This window comes from Rhipicephalus sanguineus, chromosome 11 (assembly GCF_013339695.2).
Source record: "Rhipicephalus sanguineus isolate Rsan-2018 chromosome 11, BIME_Rsan_1.4, whole genome shotgun sequence".
In the NCBI taxonomy this organism is placed as follows: Eukaryota; Metazoa; Arthropoda; class Arachnida; order Ixodida; family Ixodidae; genus Rhipicephalus; species Rhipicephalus sanguineus.
The window spans coordinates 115,948,047-115,972,647 of NC_051186.1; the positions used below are offsets into that span (position 1 = coordinate 115,948,047).

The window sequence follows — 24,601 nt, forward strand, 5'->3', positions numbered from 1 at the left end:
TCGCGAACCGAAGTAGACCTTACTACGCAACGTGGAAGCAGGGGAACAAACCGACGTAGCAGTGACACTACGCCACGACCTAACTGCAACGCAAGGCGACGAATTAGCGACCTCGACGTTCTTATCGATGAACGGCCACAGCGTCACAGCCCTCGTCGATACCGGAGCCGACTATTCTGTCATCAGTGGACCGTTCTCCACGAAGCTGAAGAAAGGTAGGACAGCCTGGGAGGGCCCCGAAATCCGGACAGCTGGAGGTCGCCTCCTAACGCCGGAGGGAATCTCCACAGTGAGACTCACCATTAACAACCGGATTTATCCCGCGAGCTTTATGGTGCTGCAGCGTTGCTTGAGAGATGCCATCGTATGGACTTACTAGGCCTTCATGGTGCAGTCATCGACCTAAGGTCCAAGTCGATAACACTGTCCACGGAAAAGGCACTACCGCCACACACTCCGCCAAGAAAGCACGCCTTGAATGTGCTGGAAGACCAGGTCACCATTCCGCCTCGCTCCAGCTTCATCATTTCAGTCGGCACTCAGAAGTCAGCAGACCTGGAAGGCATCGTTGAAGGCGACCAGCACCACTTCATTAACCGCAAGATTTGCGTCGGAAGTGGAGTAGCCGAGCCGCGGGCAGGGAAAGCAACAGGTATGCTCACGAATATCAGCAACGAGTACAAGTACGTGAGCAAAGGCATGACGGTCGCCTACATCTAAGAAATTGCAGATGCCAGCAATGCTTTCGGCCTCACCGATTCTACCGAGCCTACTCCGACGAATAAAGCTCCGCAACCAGCTTTCGACGTCAATCCCAGCCTTCCAAAGCACAAACAAGAACAGCTCAAAACCCTGCTTTCGCAATACAAGGACTGCTTTTCGTCGTCGTCAAGAATTCGGCAGGCCCCCGTGGCAAAACATCGCATCATAACAAAGGAAAGTGCCAGACCACTCCGTCAGAGCCCGCACAGAGTTTCGACCAGAGAACGCGAGGCCGTGAAGAAACTGGTCGACGAAATGCTACGCGACGACATCATCCAGACGTCGAAGAGTCCGTGGGTATCCGCCATGGTGTTAGTGAAGAAGAAAGATGGGCCTCTACGTTTTTGCGTCGATTATCCTTGCCTGAACAATGTCACAAAGAAGGACGTGTATCCCCTTCCCCGGATAGACGACACCCTCGATCGATTACATCACGCAAAATACTTTTTGTCGGTGGATCTCAAGGCCGGTTACTGGCCGGTTAGAAGTCGACGAGAGGGACCGAGAAAAGACTGCTTTTACAGCACCAGACGGCCTGTTCGAGTTCATGGTCATGCCCTTTGGTCTTTGCTCGGCACCTGCGACTTTTCAACGGGTTATGGATACAGTACTGCCCGGCTTGAAGTGGCAGACGTGCTCGTGTACTTGGACGACGTCGTTGTGTTTTCCACAAACGTCGACGAACACCTTCGACGTCTTGAAGCTGTACTTCAAGCAATCAAGACCTCCGGGCTCACCTTGAAGCCTGAATAGCGCTGCTTCGCGTACGAGGAGCTCTTGTTCTTGGGTCACGTGATCAACAAGGATGGTGTTCGCCCGGACCCGCAGAAAACAGATGCCATCGCTGCCTTCCCGCCACCCACCGACAAGAAGGCCGTACGCCGTTTTCTCTTCTTGCGCACCTACTACAGACTGCCTCAAGGAATTTTCACAAATCGCCGAACCGCTAACTCACCTCACGAAGACCGACGTGTCATTCAAGAGGGAAACGGCGCAAACTGAAGCATTTGAAGAACTGAAACGATGCCTTCAGATGCCCCCGATACTAGCGCATTTCGAAATGCGCCGATACGGAAATCTACACCGACACAAGCAGCGTAGGACTCGGCGCCGTTCTTGTGCAGAGGAGTGACGGGCAGGAAAGGGTCATCTGGTATGCTAGCCGGTCGCTATCAAAGGCAGAAACGAACTATTCCACAACAGAAAAGGAGTGCTTAGCGATCATCTGGGCTACATCCAAGTTTCGCCCCTACCTCTACGCAGGCCCTTCAAAGTTGTGAGCGACCATCACGCACTGTGTTGGCTAGCTAACTTGAAGGACTTCAGGTCGCCTCGCACGGTGGAGCCTAAGACTTCAAGAATTCGACATTACCGTCGTTTACAAGTCCGGAAGAAAACAATCTGACGCTGACTGCCTGTCTTGCGCCCCGTCGACTCACCGCCGCTGGACGACAAGGAGAAGGACTGCTTCTTGGGAACCATAAGTGCCGACGACTTCGCCGAACGACAGCGAGCGGACCCAGAACTCAGGGCCCATGTGGAATACCTCGAGGGCAGGACCACCGTTGTTCCGAAGGTATTCACGGGGGGACTGACGTCGTTTTTCTTGCGCAACGGTGTTCTCCTAAAAAAGAACTTCTCCCCGCTTAGAGCACATTGCCTTCTGGTGGTGCACTCGGCATTGCGACCAAAGGTCCTCCAGGCTCTGCACGACGACCCGACGTCTGGACACCTGGGTGTTTCTCGCACGCTGGCACGAATACAGGAAATATACTACTGGCCAAGCCTTGCCGCCGACGTCACTCGCTTCGTAAAAACCTGCCGGGACTGTCAGCGACGCAAGACACCGCCGACTAGGCCAGCCGGATTTCTGCAGCCTATCGAGCCACCTCGCCGGCCGTTCCAGCAAATCGGGAGAGACTTACTGGGACCGTTCCCGACGTCGACTTGCGGGAACAAGTGGAACAGCTGACTGCCTCACCCGCTACGCCGAGACAAAGGCCTTGCCCAAAGGCAGTGCCACCGAGGTAGCCAAGTTCTTGGTGGAGAATATTGCCACGTGCGTTTAAAGGAACCAAGATTGCAATGTGTTATCGGACTCTTTATCCGCTTGAACACCGATGTTTGTTATCAAGCATAGCCGTTCGCCAGCCGCAAGCCCGAATGTGACTTAAGGACAAGATAAGCGATTGCCGCATACGGCGCCCCAGACTGTCTGACGCCCGCTGTTCGGCCACGCGGTCGTCTACCGTCGTCGTGGGATTCCTTCACCTTGCTTTAGGGCACAAGTTAGCCCAACAAACACTCCATAAGTTTATTGCCGGCTTAGTTGCTGTTTTTGTCTTTCTGGGCGCCGGCCAGCTCGCCGTCGCTTACGTGACAATATCGTCTTGCGTCATAGCGCCCGAGAGGTCCTCATCTCAGACAGAGGTACCGCCTTTACTGCGGACCTAACTCAGGTGATCCTCAAGTACAGCGAGACGAGCCACCGTCGCACCACCGCCTCCCACCCGCAGACCAATGGCCTCACCGAGCGGCTAAACAAGACCATCGCTGACATGCAAGAAACGACCATCGCATAGACCATCGCATACAACACGGTCATGCAAGAAACGACGCAGATGACGCCATACATGTTGGTCTACGGAAGGTGCCCGGCAACGACGCTCGACGCCATGTTAGCAAACGTGACTGATGAGGGACACATCGAGGTGAACACCTACCTACAGCGCACCGAAGAAACACGACAGCTCGCCCGCCTGCGGATCAAGAACGAGCAGACAACTGACAGCCGCCGCTACAACCTTCGACGACGCCACAAGGAATACCAACCCGGTGACCGTGTATGAGCATGGACGCCAATACGCCGACGGGGACTTAGTGAGAAGCTTCTTCGACGATACTTCGGACCGTACACGGTACTTCGACGCCTCGGCGCACTCGACTCCATGTAGTGCGCCTTAAGCCGTATAAGTCGTCCATGTAGTGCGCCTTAAGCCGTATTACGCGCGTTAGCGAATCAGAGGACTGTAATTTTGCTTTATTGTTGTGCTTTCTTGCTTGTGCTTATTGTTCATTGTACTTTGTTGCGTTATTCATGATATTTATTGTTGCATGCATTGGCCTGTTCTTTTTTAAGCATCGGGACGGTGCTTTTTCAGAGGGGGGCATTGGCACGTGCGTTTCTTTATCACTTTTGCTGTATTCGGTTTTCGGCCACAAGGACTGTCAGCAACGCTCAGCGCGAACCGTGCCTTATTGTTCGAGAAGCTTCGCGATCATTGTAGAACGTTTTGTTAAGATAGCGCGCAAGACGCGCACACGCGAGCTTATTCTAGAATTTGCACGACAGCCAGCGATAACGCAGGAATATTCGACGGCACATGTTTAAATGCCGACGCGCTTCACCGCTTGTCAGTTGATCGACGGTCGGCGCTCTGTTCGCCGCTGTCAGTGTATTGCTTTACTTTGACTTTCAGTTTCCCGGCCACAAATTCGGCCTAATAAAGCGCTTCATCTCGGGCGTGCAGACTGCTGTCTTCGTTGACGTCACGACCACGTGACATTATTATAGAAACAAAACAATCTACGCAACGAAGTATAAGCCATATTTTTACTTCGGCCGCTAGATTGCGGAATTGAAGCCGCAAAATGGGTCAAAATGCTAAATTTGTCCCACTATTCTGGCAATGTTTCTTCTGCATTCGCTCCCACGCTATTTGTATTGCTTTTTATATGAACGTTAAAGCCCACAATGTGAATATATTACTCCCGAAAAATATGTGTGTTTTTCCAAAAAGCGCTTAACATGACCAATTGTTCTTTTTTTCGTCACGGCCAAAAATAATGCAAATTGAAACAAAAATGAATGAATTTCGATAGTCATGAAACTTCGACACCTTTATATAAAAAAAAAATGTTTCATAGTTATGGCTTAAAGCAGAACTACAAAAAATACACTAGCAGGATTTTTTGTAGCATAATCAATATTGTGAGCGCAGTCACTGATTCTTCTTTGTCAACTGGACAAATCATCATCATTTGTACAACTTCCTCATCTGTAGATATCATCATCAGTGTGTGTCAGCTCGAGCTCGACTCGAATAAAGCGGTTCCTTATAAGTGGTGGAGGTGCTTTTCGGTCCCCCAGTCCTCTCGCTCAATCTCGCTGGAGCTCCGCTCGGGTCGTCGTGTACTACCACCTGCCATGGCCGCTCACGAAAATCCTGGTACGTCCGACGCCACCGGCCCACTACAGCCTCCGCCTTCAGCCTCCGCTCTGGCCAATAACAGCCGCCAGCGTGATCCGCCGGTCTTCTCTGGTCTACGAGGGGATGACGTCGAAGACTGGCTACAAAACTTCGACCTTGTCAGCGACTTGAATAGGTGGGACAACCCACAGAAGTTGCGAAACGTCCCCTTCTACCTGTGTGATGTCGCCAAAACCTGGTTCTGGAACCATCAACCAGATCTTCCCGACTGGGACACGTTCACGCAGCAGCTTCGTCAGATTTTCGGTGCCCCCACAGTTCGTGCTGAGGCAGCGAAGAAGAAGCTGGCTGAACGCATTCAACTGCCCGGTGAATCGTACACCTCGTACATTGAGGATGTCCTTGCACTGTGCAAGCGTGTCAACTCCGCCATGTCCGAGACCGATCACATACGCCATATTATTAAAGGCATAAACACCGTCGCCTTTAACGCCCTTGCTATGCAAAATCCTGCCACCACTCAGGACGTCATCACCATTTGCCAGCGACTTGACGAACTCCAGTCTCTTCGCCTATGCTACGACACCTCGGACGTTCGTCTTCCTGCGGCCCTGGACTTACGTTCGCTGATCCGTGACATCGTTCGTGAAGAGCTTCATGGGCGTTGCTCTTCCTGCGCTCCGGAATCTTCTCTACCTTCAGCTCCAACCAACTTGCGGGATATCATTAAGCAAGAGATAGCGGCCGCATCACGTCTACCGTGTTCCGACGGTCCCTGCGCGCGTCAGGTGCCAACGTACGCCGATGTTGCGGCGCTCTCTGCAGCCACCCCCGTCCCTGCGCCTACACCAGGAGACCATGCACCTATGGCTTCGTTGTCACAACCGATGCGTCTACAGCCTTATTATACCGCACAACGACCTCCTCGACCCATCTGTTATTACTGTGGCTACCGAGGACACATCTCTCGGTTTTGCAGACGGCGCCAACAGGACGAGCAACGTGGCTACGCTCCCGAGGAACGCACGGGCGTCCGTCCACCCGCGAGCTACCAACGAACGCCTTACCGCTCTTCCTTCCGCCGTTCACCCTCTCCTCCTTACAGTATTGACAGGTCTGGGAATTCTCGTGAGTCTCGCCGCCGGTCACCATCTCCACGCCGCCGTTCAGTGTCGCCTCTGCGACCCGCCTCCCAATTCTCAAACGCCCACTCGGAAAACTCCCCGATGCAGTTTTAGGAGGGGAAACTGCATCCGCCGGACAGCTAACAATTCCTCCAGAGCGACCATCGAACTTATTAGTAGTGTTCGTAGAAGGTGTACGTGTCGAAGCTCTTGTGGATACTGGCGCTGCTATTTCGATTATTCGCGCTGACTTTTGTTCTCGCCTCAGAAAAGTAACCACGCCTTATTGCGGCCCATCTCTCCGTGCAGCGACGAACGCCATCATACGCCCACTGGCACAGTGTACGGTTCGTGTTTGCATAGATGGTATTCGTCATCATATAGTATTTGCTGTTTTGCGTGAGTGCACCCACGCACTAATTTTGGGGTGGGACTTCTTGTGTTCTGCATCCGCTTCTATATCTTGTCGTCAGCGCCTCATACAGCTCAATGCCACTGACTCTTCTTTGTCTGAACACGAGGGGCGCATTCGCCTCGTCACCACCTCAGATTATGTGCTTTGGCCATCTAGAGAAGAAATAATCAGCGTTAATTCCAACAACATTGTGGATGGTGACGTGCTCGTGCTACCTTACAGTCATACCCTACATCGGGGCATTCTCATTGTTCCAGGGCTTATTCGCTTCTCTCACGGGTCTGCCTTGCTTACTGCACTAAATCAAACCCCCGAACCCTTAATGCTGCCCTGTGGATCAACAGTCACTTGCGCGGTTGACCTTCATCCCGTTGCAGTTGTTGCCCTTCCGCGTCAAGAAGAACTACCGGAGTCAAGCTCGCCGCCACTGAACCCTTCTACACCTTTGTCGACCACCATAAGCCCTGACCTGAGAGCAGCCCAGAGTCAAGATTTACTCACCTTATTGAACCGCCATCGTTCTCTGTTCGACATTAATTCACCCGCCCTTGGTATGACCACTGCCGCTACTCACCGCATTCAGACTGACGGCTCTCGTATTATTCACCGGCACCCGTATCGCGTGTCTCTGGCAGAGCGCAAGATCATCGAGGAAAACGTCTCAGACATGCTTCGACGGAATATCATACGTCCTTCCTCGAGCCCCTGGTCGTCCCCAGTTGTTTTAGTGCAAAAGAAAGATGGAACAGTACGTTTTTGCGTCGATTACCGTGCGCTGAACAAGATAACGCGCAAAGATGTTTACCCCCTGCCACGGATCGACGACGCACTGGATTCGTTGCATGGTGCCGAGTATTTTTCTAGCCTTGACCTGCGATCGGGCTACTGGCAAATACCGATGTCCGAATCTGACAAAGAGAAGACCGCTTTTTCCACCCCAGATGGGCTGTATGAATTTAATGTAATGCCTTTCGGACTTTGTAATGCGCCCGCTACCTTCGAACGCATGATCGACAGCGTACTGCGCGGTTTGAAGTGGAAAACCTGCTTATGTTATCTCGACGACATAGTAGTGTTTTCGTCCACGTTCCCGCAACATCTGCAACGTCTCGAAGAAGTCCTAGCCTGCCTTGCAAAAGCTGGCCTGCAGCCGAATACAAAAAATTGTAGCTTCGCCAGCAAGACCATCAAGGTTCTCGGGCATTTAGTCAGCAAAGAAGGGATTCGGCCGGATCCTGAGAAGCTTGCTGCTGTCCTTGAGTTTCCCCGTCCGCTGCATCAAAAGGACCTGCGCAGTTTTCTCGGCTTGGCATCGTACTTCCGGCGCTTCATACGCGACTTCGCAGAGCTTGCGTCTCCGCTCCATCAACTGCTCGCAAGTAACGCGCCCTTCGTTTGGTGCGAAAGCTGTGAAAGGGCTTTCTTGGCGTTGAAGCAAGCCCTGACATCCGACCCAGTACTGTGCCACTTCGATCCAGGCGCACCAACCATCCTCCACACTGACGCTAGCGGTCGTGGTCTCGGTGCCGTTCTCCTGCAACGGGACACCAACGCACGCGAACGAGTCGTCGCTTACGCCAGTCGTGCTCTGACTACTGCAGAAAAGAATTACACCATAACAGAGCAAGAGTGCCTTGCTGTTGTTTGGGCAGTACAAAAATTTCGCCCATATCTCCATGGCCGCCACTTTACAGTCGTTACCGACCATAACGCACTGTGCTGGCTTTCGTCCCTAAAGAACTTATCGGGTCGCCTTGGTCGCTGGGTGCTTCGCTTGCAAGAGTACGATTTCGATGTAGCCTACAGAACTGGAAAGAAGCACCAAGACGCTGATGCTCTCTCTCGCTGCCCTCTTCCCAGCCGTGATAACTCAACATCGCCATCTTCCACCGAGACTACTCTGCCCATCTCGGCGCTCAGTTGGCTAAGATCCGGCAGCCCATCTGTCCTTGTGTCGCATCAACGCGTCGACCCTTACTGCAGCTCTATTCTAGCACGCATGGAAGGTACTTCTACTCCACCGAACGCCCGACTGTGTCGACAACTTGACCAATTCAAGATACACAGTGGTGCTTTACATCGCTACGTTTATCACGTCGATGGAAACAAATGGGTCCCAGTTATACCACGTTCTCTACAACGTGAGATTCTTCATACATTCCATGATGATCCCACCGCCGGTCATCTCGGCTACCACAAAACGTACGAGAAAATACGAAGTCGCTGCACCTGGCCTGGCCTTTCTTCAGCCGTTGCCAAATATGTTGCATCGTGCGTCCACTGTCAAAGCCGCAAGCGACCCACCGCAGCTCCTTCTGGTCTCCTGCAACCTCTTCCTTGTCCCGCGTTGCCTTTCGAAGTCGTCGGGATAGACTTGTACGGCCCCCTTCCCGTGACCTCCAATGGCAATCGTTGGATTGTGACGGCTGTTGACCATCTAACCCGCTACGCGGAAACAGCATCGCTACAAGCTGAGACTGCCACTGAAGTCGCCGATTTTTTTCTCCGAAACATATTTTTACGCCATGGAGCTCCACGCGTGCTGCTCAGTGACCGCGGCAAAGTCTTCCTTTCTTCTGTTGTTGCTGAGGTTCTGCGCGCCGCCAACACCATTCACAAGACCACTTCTACTTACCACCCGCAAACCAACGGCTTGACAGAACGCTTTCATCGCACCCTCTCGGACATGATCGCCATGTACATCAACCCCGACCACACGAACTGGGATTCAATTCCGCCGTTCGTGACGTTCGCCTATAATACGGCTACGCAACGCACCACCGGCTTTGCTCCCTTTTTCCTGGTCCATGGCCGTTCAGCGAGTTTCGCTCTGGACGTCTCGTTTCTTTCGGCTCCTGCAACCTCAGCAAGTCCTTTATGCGAACAATTTCTGTCTCGCCTTGCACACTGCCGTCACCTGGCCCGAATTAACACCGGCATCTCCCAGGAAGCTCGGAAGTCTCGCTACGACTCGACTCACCGTGCTGTCGCCTTCACCCCTGGCGACGAAGTTCTTCTTTGGACTCCGGCGCGCGTTCCCGGCTTATGCGAAAAATTCATGAGTCGCTTTATTGGACCTTACATGGTCATTGAGCAAACATCGCCCGTTAATTACCGTGTCTCACCGCTTAGACCTCCTTCCGATCACCGTTGCCGTGGGACAGAAATCGTGCATGTTTCTCGGTTGAAGCCGTATACACGACGTACCTCTTAGTACTGTCGCGCGGCCAGGCGGTCGCTTCCAGCGCGAGAGGGAATTAGTGTGAGCGCAGTCACTGATTCTTCTTTGTCAACTGGACAAATCATCATCATTTGTACAACTTCCTCATCTGTAGATATCATCATCAGTGTGTGTCAGCTCGAGCTCGACTCGAATAAAGCGGTTCCTTATAATATATATATTGTAACGGAATGAGCGACAGACACAGCACCCTTGATGATGATGATGATGACATTTGTAAATGGCTCACACCCACTCTAATTTAATGCTAATTTAAAAATTCGAAATCAAAACCGCCCTGATTGAATTAAGAATTTTTGTACAGCGGAACAGACATCCCGGTTACAATGACCTAATGAGGAGGCTCCTAAGGATAGTATACTAGAAGTAATGATATCCAATCTAATTCTATTAAACGCCACTTTGAGAATGTTTTTCCTCAGTTGATGCAGGCTGGCTGTTCTATTCTCCCTTCGTTCTCCTCTTCTTCGCCCTAGCCGAGCATGCGCCCGTGCACGAGCGCCGCTGTGTTTATGTACACGCTCATTCTTGTGTTCACACTGATTCTCCTAGCCAGCTATGTTATCGTTTGCGGTCTGACATAAAATGTCTTCCGCTGCCTCGAGATAGCATGCGCTCTAGTGGTTGAAGTCGCTTTGCTGTAGTATAGCGGTAAGCTGTCAGGGCGCTTAGCGACCGATTCTTCGCGTGTCATTATGCGGCTCTCAATCAATTAGACGTCATCCTCAGTCAGCATGAGGCCACCGCCCATTCTCGTAAGAAATGTAGAGAACACTGCCTCATTCTGGCGAACCACGTGGACAAGTGGATGGTAGTCGAGCGTCTTGCAGGGGTGTTCTGCCTTCAGCTACCTCACTTGCATTGCGTTTCAATGTGTATGTTAGCGGTTAATAAATTGATTGAGACTATGGATCATTTCTGGTGCATACCCACATAACATGAACTTCTGTATGCGCTTATGTGCCGAACGTGGTTGATGGAAAGGGTTTCATGACGTACGTGATAGACATTTAGCTTTATTCATGTCATAACCACTTCCCTGCTATGCAATTTTGGTTTTCTACAAAATTGGATACGACCAGAACGTAAGCGACTTGCTAGATAGATAGATAGATAGATAGATAGATAGATAGATAGATAGATAGATAGATAGATAGATAGATAGATAGATAGATAGATAGATAGATAGATAGATAGATAAAAACGGCTGAACTGCCAGAGGTTCGCTGAAAATGCTTCGCATTTAAAATATGCTCTATAATTGACGTCCTTCGTACAAAGCGCTGTAAAAACAAGTGTTGAGAAGAAATCGAGAAAATGAAGAAAAAGCTGAACCGACTTGAAAGAAAATACATAGCCCTATGGTGACAAATGGAAGTAACTCGCCTCAGTGGTTAGAAAAACGCTGGTTAGATCGATGTACGCGCACACGCGGGCTGCTTCCGCAGCTTACAGCTGCGCCTGCCTCTTTTTATTTTGTTGAATGGTTGTTTTGGCAAACACGACGGTACTTTCTTTCTCATGGCAGCATTGCCGACATCTAGAACATTCGCACCAGCCCTAATTTATAACAACGAGACCGAAGAAATGCTGATCAAAAAGCGGTCGCACAAAGGGCCGACAGTGACTCCAATGATCTGCAGTGCATGCTTGGAGGCGGCTTCTGGCTTCATGAGAGAGAAGCATCAATTAAGGTAAAATTTAACAACCTGCGGCGACCAGATGATCATTTGTTTATATGTAATGCTAGATACTATTTTTCATGAAATCACTCGAATAGTCATGCTTGTTGAATTGGCGGTTAAAATCTAGGACAAAAGGAGTGACTCTGCGGGCATCTATGAACAACATTCAACCCTGCGCACGGCGAATCTGCATAAAATAATGCTTCCTCACCCAGTGTGGCTTTCCTCCTTTGTCCAGGTTTCCCTTGAACACCGCCGCTTTCCTGGCCTCTGTTCAGCTAGCTGCTTGCCCATGACCCCATATTTGTGGTGGCGATCATGGCCTGTCAAAATTCTTAGCGTTCCTTGTCTGTGTTCCTGTCATCGATTACACGTAAATATTCGCTGTCCTGATCGTCATGGTCTGCAGCTACAAGACACCCGATAACCATATTGCGAAATTAGGGCACCGCAGGAGGCGTAGTCGCATCCCGATTTTACAAGAGTCAGGGTATAAAATATGAGAAAATATTACACCAGGCCATGTGGACGCAACCATACCCCTCAGGTCACCATTCCTATCACCTTTAAGACATCAAATTCATTTCTTGTCAGCTCGATTGACGGCGCGCTCCTATAATCTCATGTGTCTGCGTCTTAAAAAAAGTTTTGTTGGAACTTAGCGCTGCGTCCACCTAGTTTCCTTTTGTGTCTGTCCCTTCGGTGCGCTATGGGTGTCAAGATAATATTATGTGCACTTTGTTGATGTGGCGGCTGATGGCGATAAAGAATTATCGCTGAGCCCTTTGTAATGGGTCGGAAGCATTGAACACCCCCATGTTGCCCGATTTTCATTGAGTGACACTTAATTACAGAATTCGCGCTGTGTGACGCCTAGTTGTTATTTTCCTCTTCTACCCCGCTATATTACATATGTTGATGTGGTTTAATCCCTACATGTAGCCTATGTAGGGTCTTATTGCCAAGGAGTTTCAAGCACTGGAATAAATCTGTGGCAGAATACTGGGCTGCAATGCAGACGGCCCAGGTTTGAGCCCCCTTCCATCGTCGATATTTTTTTCTTATTTTGTTTTGTTCTGATTTCGCGCAATAACGGTTAGGGACACCGGCAGCGGCGACAGACAACTACGGCGCCCGAAACGGCAGTTGTGAGCTTTCGCTGTAAAAGGTGTTATTTCTTACAACGTATGCCTAAACGAGGGCACACAGGATAAAAGGCAAACAAAAATGTTTCCAACTTAGGATGGTGTTTTTACGAATATTCCGTTTTACTGTGTGTCGTTGCTTTTCTGTTAGCTAGAACAATGTAGAGGCTCCTCACCTGTTCCCATCAAAAACAGTATTGGAGGAAGTATTACTGACCAGTAGATCATGCACAACAGTGCTCACTTGCTGGGAACTCTTCAATACCGCGTGATGCGTCCTTGCTCACTGACTGGTCCAAGTATATATATACTCCTGTTAGATAATTATTATTATGAGATTAGTATTAAAGTTACTTATTCTCATGCGAACAGGCGTTCGGAAAATAGTGCGTTTAGCATGTGTGAAACGAAAGCTTTTAATTTTTGGCTAGTCTGACCTATCGCTAATGATCGTGTTTGGGTACTTTTGCAATACTGGCGGGACAAATTTTTTGGGTGCACATATTAGCACATGACCATGCCTGTCGGTACAGAATACCCAGCGACAACCTCAAGCACGACTCTAACACTTGTGGCATACCAGCGATGCTGAAAAGGGCAAGGAATTTCGCGTAACATTTATGTACAATTCAAAAATAAGACTGCGGAAGTCATTTTCTATATCGTTGTTTTTCTTGAAAATACAATCTTCTTGGCCACGCGAAAGTTCATTGTGCTTTTTCTACATGCCTAAAAAACATTTTCAACTTTTTCAGGTACGTGCGAGGATGGTATTTGCACATAGTGCTAATTCAGGAACAATTATTGTTCGGATTCTCTCGCTCGGAGAAAATAAGCGAGCTTTTATTTTCAGTGAAATATGTGCGACTTCATGCTGCTCTTTTTATCCACCCTTAAGTGAACCTAGCTGAAGCTGTCTTCGTGTGAATGTCGGTTAGAGAGGACTTTTCTCAATTGCCTCTCAGCTTGCGTAATTATGCCCTCATGGAGTTTACACATTTTAAATACTTATGAGTCGCGCTCACAAATGATGCGTCATAAAGTCTCCATATTTCGGACATTTCCTTCTCGCGATTGTTCAAACAGTGCATACTGAAGCGGGAAATTAGTGGCATGCTTGTAAAGGCCGACACAGACGGCGCGAGTTTCCATCCAATTCGACGTCCGACGCGGTGGTGCGGCAGCCAGAATGGTGACCTTTCATCGCATCCGACCGCCACCATTCCGGCTCCCGCACCGCTGCGTCGGACGTCGTATCGGATGCAAAATCGTACCGTCGGTCTCTCTCGGCCTTAAGCCTGAACTCCTTGCGTACAAAGTATTCTTTAAAGCAAAGTAAAATGTGTATCGGTCTTATGGGGTCCGTCCAGAAGGAGGACCCGTTCACAGCTTTGACTTACTCACGACACCAAAAAAAAAAAAAACAATCCCATCCCTCTTATTTCTTTACGCACGAAAATGTTGTGGTTCCTGTTGAGGTATGTCATTTTAACACATAAACGGAACATACCGCATATCTTAGTACATAAACTGCTGTCACCCAGACGGTCATGCCCCAAAGCAAGTTAATTGCTCTAGGCAGTTTTTACAAGACGTGAAAACTTCAAACAATTTTTGCGGCGTACCGTTTCCGACTGGAACTGCCTTGTAGGGGTCACTTTCCAGAGCACAAGATTCCTTAACCTTTAGAATAATATTTTCCTGTGAATTACTGTTGTATGTTGACATATATTTCGCTGAATTTATAACATTTCCTTCAAATACTATTATTCTCTCGCATGCTATTTTCATGTGTTGTACACTGAAAGCCATTTTGCACCTTTACAGCGATTTCAAGGAAGACAATTATTTCTACCTAACCAGAATTCGCAAAATTAAGGGTCTAAGATGCTTTCCATCCCCAAATGGCCTTTTGGTTTGAGCAAGGGCTAGTGCTGTACCTAAAACACCCTTTAGAAGCTAAGGGTTTTATCGGTCATTGAAACCCCTGTGACCCGCAGGACAGCGTGCCAGATGATACTTGGGACTCCCACATTAAAGAGCCGTTTGGCAGTAGTGGACTAGTAGCACACGCTTAGGGGCTAGTTGGTGCATTCTTTCAAAAAGGAAGGAATGACCTTAACATAGCTTTGTTTGAATTTTTAGAAGTAGACAAAGTGTAGAATTATTTTAGGTTTGTTGATGATTTGTACTTATTTTAAGGAAACAGGCTTCTTCCACCTATCAAGGAACTGTGAAGAATGTTTTATGCCTTTTAAAACTGCAAGGCAGTGGTCTATATTTCACGTACGAGCTAGCACAAAAGCACAGGTTGCAGTTTTTAGGTAGTCACATAACTCTTAATGGCAAAAGCGTTTTTTAGATGTATCACCTGCGTGCGCCGAAATAATTATTGCCTGAAGAATGCGCTCAATCTAAGACAGTGAAACGTGCGATTGCACGCATGTGCCTACAAGAGTCATTGAAGAAATACTGCTCCCATGAAGCATAAGGAAGCTTTGAAGGCCAAGTTCAGTAGCTAAAACAGGCTGGCTATCCGCCCATGGTAATTAGCTCATTGGCAAAAGGTTAGCACCATTGGAGCCCAAGCAGTACCTAAAAACTTGAAGGTCGCTTGAGCTTCGCCTTTAATAGTAGAATGCGATAGCATACTCGGGCCCCATGCGCATCGCCTTTAACCGTGTGGCAAGGAAAGGTAAGTTTGTGCGTGTCATACTGGCCGTTTCAAACTATACTAGAATGCCTACTTCATGTAAGTTTTGCAGTGCTCACTACGCAACAATTCTTCCTTTTGCTAATTGGCGAAGCACCCCCTCATGCGTCATTAAGGTTGCACACGCTACTGCGCAGCTGCACACTATGTAACATGCTTCCAAAGCAACGTCGAGCGGCGCCACTCTTTTATCGGAACTGGGGGCATCCACGGCTAAAACAATGCCACTCTCGCTTCCGCGCACGCGCAGAGCTCTCGGGTTGCATCTGCGGTGCGTCACAATGTAACCATTGCTGACTAGCAGTGCCCTGGGCCGAATGAGGAGCACATGCGCGCACGTGTCTGCATGCGCGTATTTGCCAGCATGCGCGCATGCTGGCAAATCTGGCGACAAACCATAGGGACCCAAGCTGAAACCCAAGTTTCAGCTTGGGTCCCTAAGGGTGGGTAGCTTAAAATAACCCACTCTTTTCGCGATTGACTATTCGGAATTCACGTGGTGGGGTCCTACGCTTCTGCCGCAAAATATAACATGCCTCATTATTGCTCTTCTCACTATATGACATTGCTATAGCATTTTCTAACGACGGCGCTTGAAGCACTGACATGTCAATATAGTACAACACCTTCTTGCAGCGCAGAAAGCCTGGATTTTATGGTCACTAGAACCCAACATATTTATAAGTTCTTTATTTGCATATATATCAAATTTTCGCTTACGGACAGCGTAGATTTTTCGCTCACAACCAACGACGTCGACACATACACCGACACCAACACCGAAAGTTCTGCGAAGCGAGCTCTTTTACACCATAGCGTTAAAATACCTGACTCGGTCAAAATTGAGAGTAGTTGCAAGCACGAAATGGCTACTGGAAAACCTGAACTGGCGATGATACTAGCCAGAATCATAAAACCTGTATAATGTAAATTTCCTACAAAAACTATATCTCAATAGAGATCTGTTTGTGTAGACACGCTGCACTGTGAAATATTTATTTCTGAAACAAGCCGCCTGTACAGCTTTGTGGCATGACAATATAAAGATTGGATAGATATCGACGTATCCCATATACAGTGTGATTTAACACACATATTTTCAAACTTATTGAGCGATTATGAGCGTTTGAAATGCGGTAATACCCAAGGTTTACTTTGCTTATATATAACATCGTAATTATCGTGAAATGTTTCCCAAAATTTTATTGAGACCGTATATTGGATTTTATGGTGTCATTTATTGATAATCTGCAATCTAACAACGACCAAAATAATAATATAATATTATTAATGATAATATAAATATTCGGAACATCCCAGGCATTGCGGGAATCGGTTTCATGCAAAGCAGTCAGCGAATAGCTGCCTATGCTGCAATTTTTTGCTTTGAGCCAGGCTTTACCAGGTGGATCGACATTTGCACATCGTGAGCTTACCAGGCACGTCGACTACACTGGCGTTTAGATGGGAACTTATGGCTTAGCGCAGCGTCAGCACTCACATTAGAGGAGAGACGCCAGCATCATGGAAACAAAGTGCACGCTGCGGTGCGATGATGCGAATATCTGTCGTTAGCATATGCCTCAGGGGACGTTAAATGCTTGCATATAGCTTTCTAACTCAGAGGAGTAAAAATGTAATGTTTATTAAACTGCTATCAAAGTGGAGCCCACACTCGAACCACAATTGACGTTAACCCGACAAGACGCCTGTATCATTGGGGTAGATATGTAATGTTTATACCTTGTTATCAGATTAGATAGCAAGCTCACTAGCAGAATTAACTTTGCACTCACATGACGCCAGCACAGGATCTTTTTGAAAAGCACTCTGGAGACGTTGCGTGGCTCTGTGGCAGAATATTTGACTTCCGCGTAGAATGCATGGGTTCACACATAATATCAAAGCCTAACAACATGGTAGTTGATAACCAATCAGTGAACAGATTGGTTATCAACTACCATGTTGTTAGGCTTTGTTTTATGTTATGTTTTAGTTATGTTTTCTGCGCAGTGACGCATGCGCGGTATTTTGTGTTATTTTCTTCTCTTCCGTTTTTGCTTGAATAAACTTTAGCTGAAAGTTAGCGCTTGTGTTGTTGTGTTCTTCTCCCTTTGTCCCCGTTGTAAGTGCGCGCTATCCTGTGACGATGAATATATATATATATATATATATATATATATATATATATATATATATATATATATATATATGTATATATATATATATATATATATATATATTCGTGTGTGCGTGTGTGTGTGCAGGCTCGTTGAATGATACATTTTCATATATATCCAGCTTAAATGAGTAGTCGTAATGTGAACACTGCCATGATTCATATTACGCACAAGAGACTAGTACAAGCCACAAATCACTTAATCCTTTAGGTGTTTTATTTTTTTGAAAATTTCCCAACCAAACGTGCCTATTTTTTATTGCTGATTTCGAATCTGATTGTACTAAAAAGTAGCTAGTCGATGATGAAAAAATATTTGTGCCATATATTCAAATCAAAACACGCAATAACGCAAGGGGGCCTGTTGAAGCTCCTGCATGAAAAGCGAGTTTCCTTTCTCAACGTTTTCCCGTTTTCTTCTCGCTTCCGAGATCAAATGAAGCGCTTTTGAAGAAACTGCTTAATATATTCCATGATGTCATCTGGCGATGACAAGTTGAAAGTTTTGTCTGGAATGGCCAAGAATAAAAAGCGAGGAGGTTTCACAGGAGGATTGTCCGCATCAAGCAGGATCCACTGGCGAGAAGTTGCGATGTTCCCATCCGAGCTCTTTTCATCGTCACCGGAGGAAACGATTAATTCACCGCCATCGATGTCTTCACTTCTGGACACAAGATAAACATCTATATCCAAATCATCATCACTCGAAGAAAATGACGAAAATGAAAAGCTTCTTTTTGGTGTTGACGAGCCAGCTATGCGTGGGTGGCCGCCACCGCGAGCCATCTTTTTATACCAAAACCGCTTTCCTCAAAAGAAAAATAAATTGTCAAGTAAATGCTGCCATCTGGTGGATTACATGCAATCTAAGCTGTAGAAGAGCGCCTCTTGCCCTGAACGCTACAGGGGAGTACCTATTCCGCTAGGACAAGCTCTGCTCGTCCAGAGCAGTTAAAGGGTTAACATTAGCATATGTGGTTCTGTACATACTTCTAAATGACAGTGTAAGAGTTAGTTATTGCTTCAAGTGAACTATTGTGGTATATGCAGCGTTTTATTAGCAGTTATGCTCCGTAGTGTATCCTGTTTTGTGGAGAAATACACCGGCACTCCAAAAAGAACTCCACTCTCAATAGCAAATTAAGCTTTCACAAAGCATAACGCAATGCTTCTTTCACAAGAAGCACCTTGGTCAGACAATTGGGGCAGAAAACATGCAGGCGCTATTGGCGATTTTAGTGCATGAACCCCTATGACGACACGCTATGGTCAAAAGAACGTTGATTCGTGAAAAAAGAGTTACAATGAGTGCTGAAAAACCGGAGTTTTAGTATGCTCGAGGTAATATATTGAGTCAGCGCATTACGGCAAGAAGAAGGATTAAAAAATTACACCATCTCCCGCTAAAGGGGACCATGAGGGGATGCAAAGCCGGAGCACTTGCACGATCGCGTTCCATTGGCGTTCGTTGGGCATGCTACCGACCTCGCGTCGTGGAACGCGAAGAGGGACGCTACGCGCGTCGTATCTTCCATCTAGCCTGGCCGTTAATTCTCACAGGGCGAGCGGGGAACGCAGTCGACAGGCGGGCGAGAGGGGGGCAGCGTGGGAGAGGAGAGAAGCGGAGGGGACGCGCATGCGGTCGAGCTCATCGCGGCGTTGCGCAGGAGAGAATTTCGGCATGCCTAGCCCGCGTTTCAGACGAATAGTGGAGAGGGGAAAAGGAGAGGGGGAGGGGATAGGGAATTGGAGAGGGGAGGGGTGATGGAAAGTGGAGAGCGGGAGGGGAGAGGGAAAATGGAGATATGGGGAGATGGTGAGTGGAGAGGAGGTGTGTGGAGAGGGTATGCGCATGCGCAGTAATGGCGCGTTCACATTGAGACATGCGGCGGCGAGAACGCGCGGAATCCGCTTCGGCGGCAGCGAGATCCGCCGGAAGAGCGCTTTCCGCGCCGATCGGTCGAGGACCGATTTCTGCGGCAGCTGCCGCCAGATTTCCTCACCGCGAACCAATCGGAACGCGAGTTGAGCATTCGAAAAATGGTGGCGTGCTTGTGATATCGCAGTCGTCGAAGCCCGACAGCGAAGTATTTCGTAATCATCCTGTAGTTCTCGATAACTTCCAAGTGTTGTCGCGATTAGCATCTTTGGAATACACTATCGCGATCTCGCAGAACGGGTAGCATTATCTCGGCTCGTCCAAGCTTCTCGCATCTTGCAAATCAGGACGAACCAACCACAACTACTTGCGTCGTTTCTCGTTCGGCGAACGCATGTTTCTCCTCCTCAGACATCGCCAGAAAGTTGCTTTCGAGCAGGCACAGCCTTTAGACGACCCTGCTCTTGTTTATGCGCTCTGCCATAACGAAACACGAACACAACGCAGGGCGCGTCGATGCCAGCGTTCCTTCGCACGAAGGAACAATGACAACTAGGCACCCAAATTTCGGCGGTGTGGTTAGTAAGTGGTGTGAACAATGCGGAATTTCGGCGGCACGAGAATTCCAGTCGCTGTGGCCGGCGGATTCCCCAGTGTGAATGGGCCATAAGGGTGGTCACGCCGCACACCACCACCACCGGATTGAGCTCCGTCTTAAGATCCTTCGCGTCTAAAAATCACAGCGTCCCTAGTGCATTCCCGTACGACGACACGAAGGCGAAAGCCATCTTCTTTTTCTTCTCAGGCGATGCGTTAGGGAGCTACATGAACGGCATGTCACGTAGGCTCTCTAGATGTATTTATATTGCCCCGTCACCCTTCAAAAGCTTTGTGCACCTAGCGTAGCTGCTCACTGCCTGCAGGATCGGAGGCACCTCACCTGGTTTTTCACTGCCTCCATGATCAGCCCATCTTTGACCATTTTACGATGTCATGTGAGAATTCTGCAGGCTTATCCCACAGGAGTGAAGGAACGAGGCGGCTGAACCGGAATCGACGTCAGCAGGGAACATGAGCCTTGGCTTTACGTGCCACTGCGGAGCGCCGTCTTCCCTTAAGGTCGCGCGCTGTCCAGTTTTATTCGCCGCCCAAAGGTGGGTGCTAAAACGGCATTATATGGCGTCGCGTCACATGACATCACGCCGAAAATAGTGGTGTCATAATGACGCTACAAGTGTTTGTGGTCTGTGACGTCATGATGACATCATATCGTGACGTCATCGTGTGATGATGATTTTTGCAGCACTTGTCCCCGACGGCGCAGGACGCCAGAGGCCGCTGATGACGCGGGTTGCCGACACCGACGGTGAAATTTCGTATTTAGTGAGGCATGTAAGGCTTTCGCCTTAACAAATATGTCACTTTACTGTTTACTGTAAGAAATTGTGTGCTTGTAAGATTATTGTTCTCTTGCTACTAATGTCTTCATTGTCCAGACCGTGGTCGTTCTCTGGATAATGACGAGTGGTTGCGTGTTTTCTGAACTTCGTGAGAATATCCAGTTTCAGCCCGAATTCTGCTTTGTATGTGTTCCTCAGTGATTGGAGAGTATGTTGAGAAAACCAGTAAGTTTCATTTAGTGCTCAAGACGTATTGCCAATATAAATTAAAACTTCAGCTGCACCCTTATATATCTTATCTCCTGTTGCCAATTTTGGTGTCAATTTGCTATTCTGTCAACTGATCTACAGGTAAGGAATATTTATACCGGTCAGAGTATTCTTTGTGAAACACGCATGCGCTTGTCCCGCGGAATCAGTATTTATGGCACAAAGCGGTCACGCTAGTGCACTGTCAAGACGCTATACTATATCCTCGGGTTCTTCTGCTTTTTAAGAAGCGGGAAATGCAATGCTCTGTAAAGATATCCTACAATCAAAGTTCAAACAGTCGCACAAATTTACATATCAGTGGAGATCTTTGTCATAGATCCGCTGGAGAGTGCGGTTAGCAGCCTTTGGTGTCTAGACGTTTATCTGTTTGCTGAATGCGCGTCGTATCCATGCTCACCTGTTCTTGGGCCAACAATGTACGTAAAATAAAACGCGTGTATTTCAGCCAACATGTGTCGAGTATGAACGTGTGAGTAAATGTTACTGGAAAGAAATGTGCCCGTAAGTTCAAAAGCACAGCTAATAGAAGGACAGGCTCGGCTACTGCGCTAGGTCACACGTTAACTGAGACGAAAAGATCTTGGCGTCCGTGGTTATGGAATTAAGGCTGAATATTGAGTATACTGGCGTCCCGTGGTCCCATACTATTTATTTTGTAGATAAGGCAAAGCCATACAATACGAAAGTACATACATAGGAGCATTGCCTTTGCTATATACATGATACTGATCAGCGACTGACTTCCTGGCTAGGTTAGAGGCAAACTTCCGCAGGGCCGAGAATGGATGACTCCGCTTTTGAAATCCGTAACTCACCACCCTTTTTCGCAATCATTAGCAAACTTGCTCGCTTTCTGTTTTTCTTTTTGTATTCTGTGCCCCTGTTTATCAATATTTTTTAGCGTTTGTGTTCTTCGGCAGTGTTCCTTGATATGTCAAGCCTATTTTTTTCTATCGTGAGCAGCATTATTTGGCTAACACGATCCTCACAGGTGCAAGATCGTAGTGTTCGTTGTCTTTTCAACTGCTTCTTTTTCAGAGGTCTCATTGCCATAGCGGTAGCGCGTCAACGTTAGGCCAAACGATTAAGCGCATTTAAAGCTAATACGTCACACAAAAATAGCTCCCTTTCACAAAAATAGCTCTTCTGGTAAAGCTGTTCGAGACAGCTGTTCATACAACCTGCACAGCACATTTTGCGTTCGTACGTTGGTTGCTACGTTATTTTCGTCCTGTGTGACTAACTCCTCAATGACCGGCCTATACATTACCGATCTCTGTTGTAAGACAGGAAATTTGTTAAGTGCTGGACTACGTTGTTATTAAATAAAATAAGAACACCGACGGCGGAATGTCTGTCTCAGTTATTCATATAGTATATCATAATCGTAATATACTATGGAACAGTTGTTCTTTCAGGTGGGAGAACCTCGTCAGGCGTCAATGCCTTTAGTCTTCTCATTCTTCGGAAGTGTAACATTTCGCAATTGATAAAAATCAAAATCAACAGCTGTACAAACTAACGAGAGCTCCCACTCTTTTGATGCGTGTGCAGATGCGTGTAAAAGACATATTTTCAATGTGACGTTAAACAATGGCATACATTTTCTTAGGCATTTCATGCTACTATGTATTACAGTAAAATTCTTTCGATTTTCGAGCCAACAAAGTCTATAAATGCACAACGGATGGAGTGACATGCGCAATGTACTTGACACTTTGGGCCTCTACACGTCCACTGTCGGCCATTGATTTGGGAAAGCAAAATAACAATGAGAGAACTAATGGTAAAACATCTATCATATATCCTAAATAATGAATGATGCTAGATACTGTCAAAACTAGCGCTCATGCATACATGACATTCATTTGCAGTGATTGCCAGTTATATAAATCTAGTCGCATGACGAGGTATTTTGTACGACTCCTTTAGTAGCACCCTTAAACTTTGATATGGACGCCAATGTGCGACGTCAGTTTTCCTTCATTCTGTTAGCCTTGGCTATCTTAACGGAAATATCAACGTGTCATACGGAAGAAGTAAGCATCATTTATTTTCAATGAATACCAACTTAACAGCAATACTGCAAGTGAAAAAATAATAGTGAAAATAGATCTAACAATGAACTATTATTTAGACCTCATTGAAGATATTTATTTCCGCAAATTAGATCAAGTCGACAGTGTCATTCGAGTACAAAAATCATGTGTTATATTCGTGAGAAGAGCAGAATATCATTAGCATGAACGGCACAGTGGAGGCCCCTGGATTAATTCATACCGCCTGTGATTTAGTGATGTGCACTTACAATAAAGCACAAGGCTGTTCTTGCAATTCTTTCAAACGATATGCAGTGTGGCAGCTCAGAAATGAACCAAGTCTTCGTAGCCAATAAGTCCGTAGCCATAATCTCTCACCGCAGTCAATAAGCCTCTACAGTTTGCTTGACGCACGAACACTGAGAACGACTTGCGTGTCGAGCTTTCGATGTTGGAGAAGCAAACAGAGAAATATTTAGCGATTGAGTTATTCATTAGGAGAACGTTTGCCCAGAAAAGGGAATGCTCAAATTACATGCAACAATCGCAGTAAATGAAAGCGGCGAGCATGGTCGACGGTCGTCGATACTCTGCTGGATGTTGAAGCGCGTCGTCGTTTCTCTCAATTTTCCTTCGTGCACCGATAAATTGTCTCTGGCACTTGCGCTCATTCCAGAATTAGATAAACTGCTCGCGTCCTCCGTGGAATCACAAAGGAAAATTCCAAAATTATTGTCAAAGTTTCTATTATTTCTGACGTTTCAAGCGCCGAGTGAGCGCAAGTCTAAATGGTTTTTGAGTGATGCTTGGTACCACAGAAGTGGAGAAACAACCGTGTCTGGATATGTAGGGCCTCTCCAGACACAGTTGTACCAAGTGCACGTGCATCGATATGAGGTGCTTGTTTGTATTCACTCACGATTGTGGTGCTATCTTTTTCACAGCCTGAGTCAACCTCAAGTCCCTTAACTGTCACTTCTGATGCAGTTCCGGTAAGTGTTCCACCCCTTGTGGAAGTTCTGTTTCATGATAAAAAAAGTACTTGCTACGTGTGCTTTGGTTGCTCATTCGCATTCATTCTTTGTTGATGAGCCACCGTTTTTATAGCATGAATCAACCTCAACTAATGCAACTGTCGTTCCTGGTCCAAGTCCGGTAGGTGTTTCATCCTCAGTGCAAACTGAGCAGTCTTTATGATCACTTGAGCTGCTTGTTTGTATTCATCGTTCATTTCGTGCTTACTTTTTCACAGCCTGAACCAACGTCAAGTCCCGTAACTTTAGTTCCTGATTCAAGTGCGGTAAGGGTATCAATCCTGGTGCAATGTAGGAATCTTTTTTATGATCAGAAACATGGTAACCCCTCCGTCATAGAAATCAGTATACCAGGATAGTGAACGTTGCCTTCACAGGAGATTAGGTTATTATTTATTAAAAGCTAAGGTATGGAAGCTCGTAGAATGTATGTGGGTGTTTAGCAGATAATGCACCGTTTGACCTGAACACGCCCTCATTGACGCCTATAGTGGCACATCC

The 24,601-nt window shown here is 47.4% G+C and overlaps 1 long non-coding RNA gene across 1 annotated transcript; it reads left to right on the forward strand.

Annotated features, from left to right (window-relative positions):
* Positions 1 to 24,010: 24,010 nt before the first annotated feature.
* Positions 24,011 to 24,365, forward strand: LOC119374639 (uncharacterized). The gene is made up of 3 exons (XR_005180246.2): positions 24,011 to 24,058; positions 24,174 to 24,221; positions 24,319 to 24,365. It is a non-coding gene; the product is annotated as an uncharacterized LOC119374639 (long non-coding RNA).
* Positions 24,366 to 24,601: the final 236 nt, after the last annotated feature.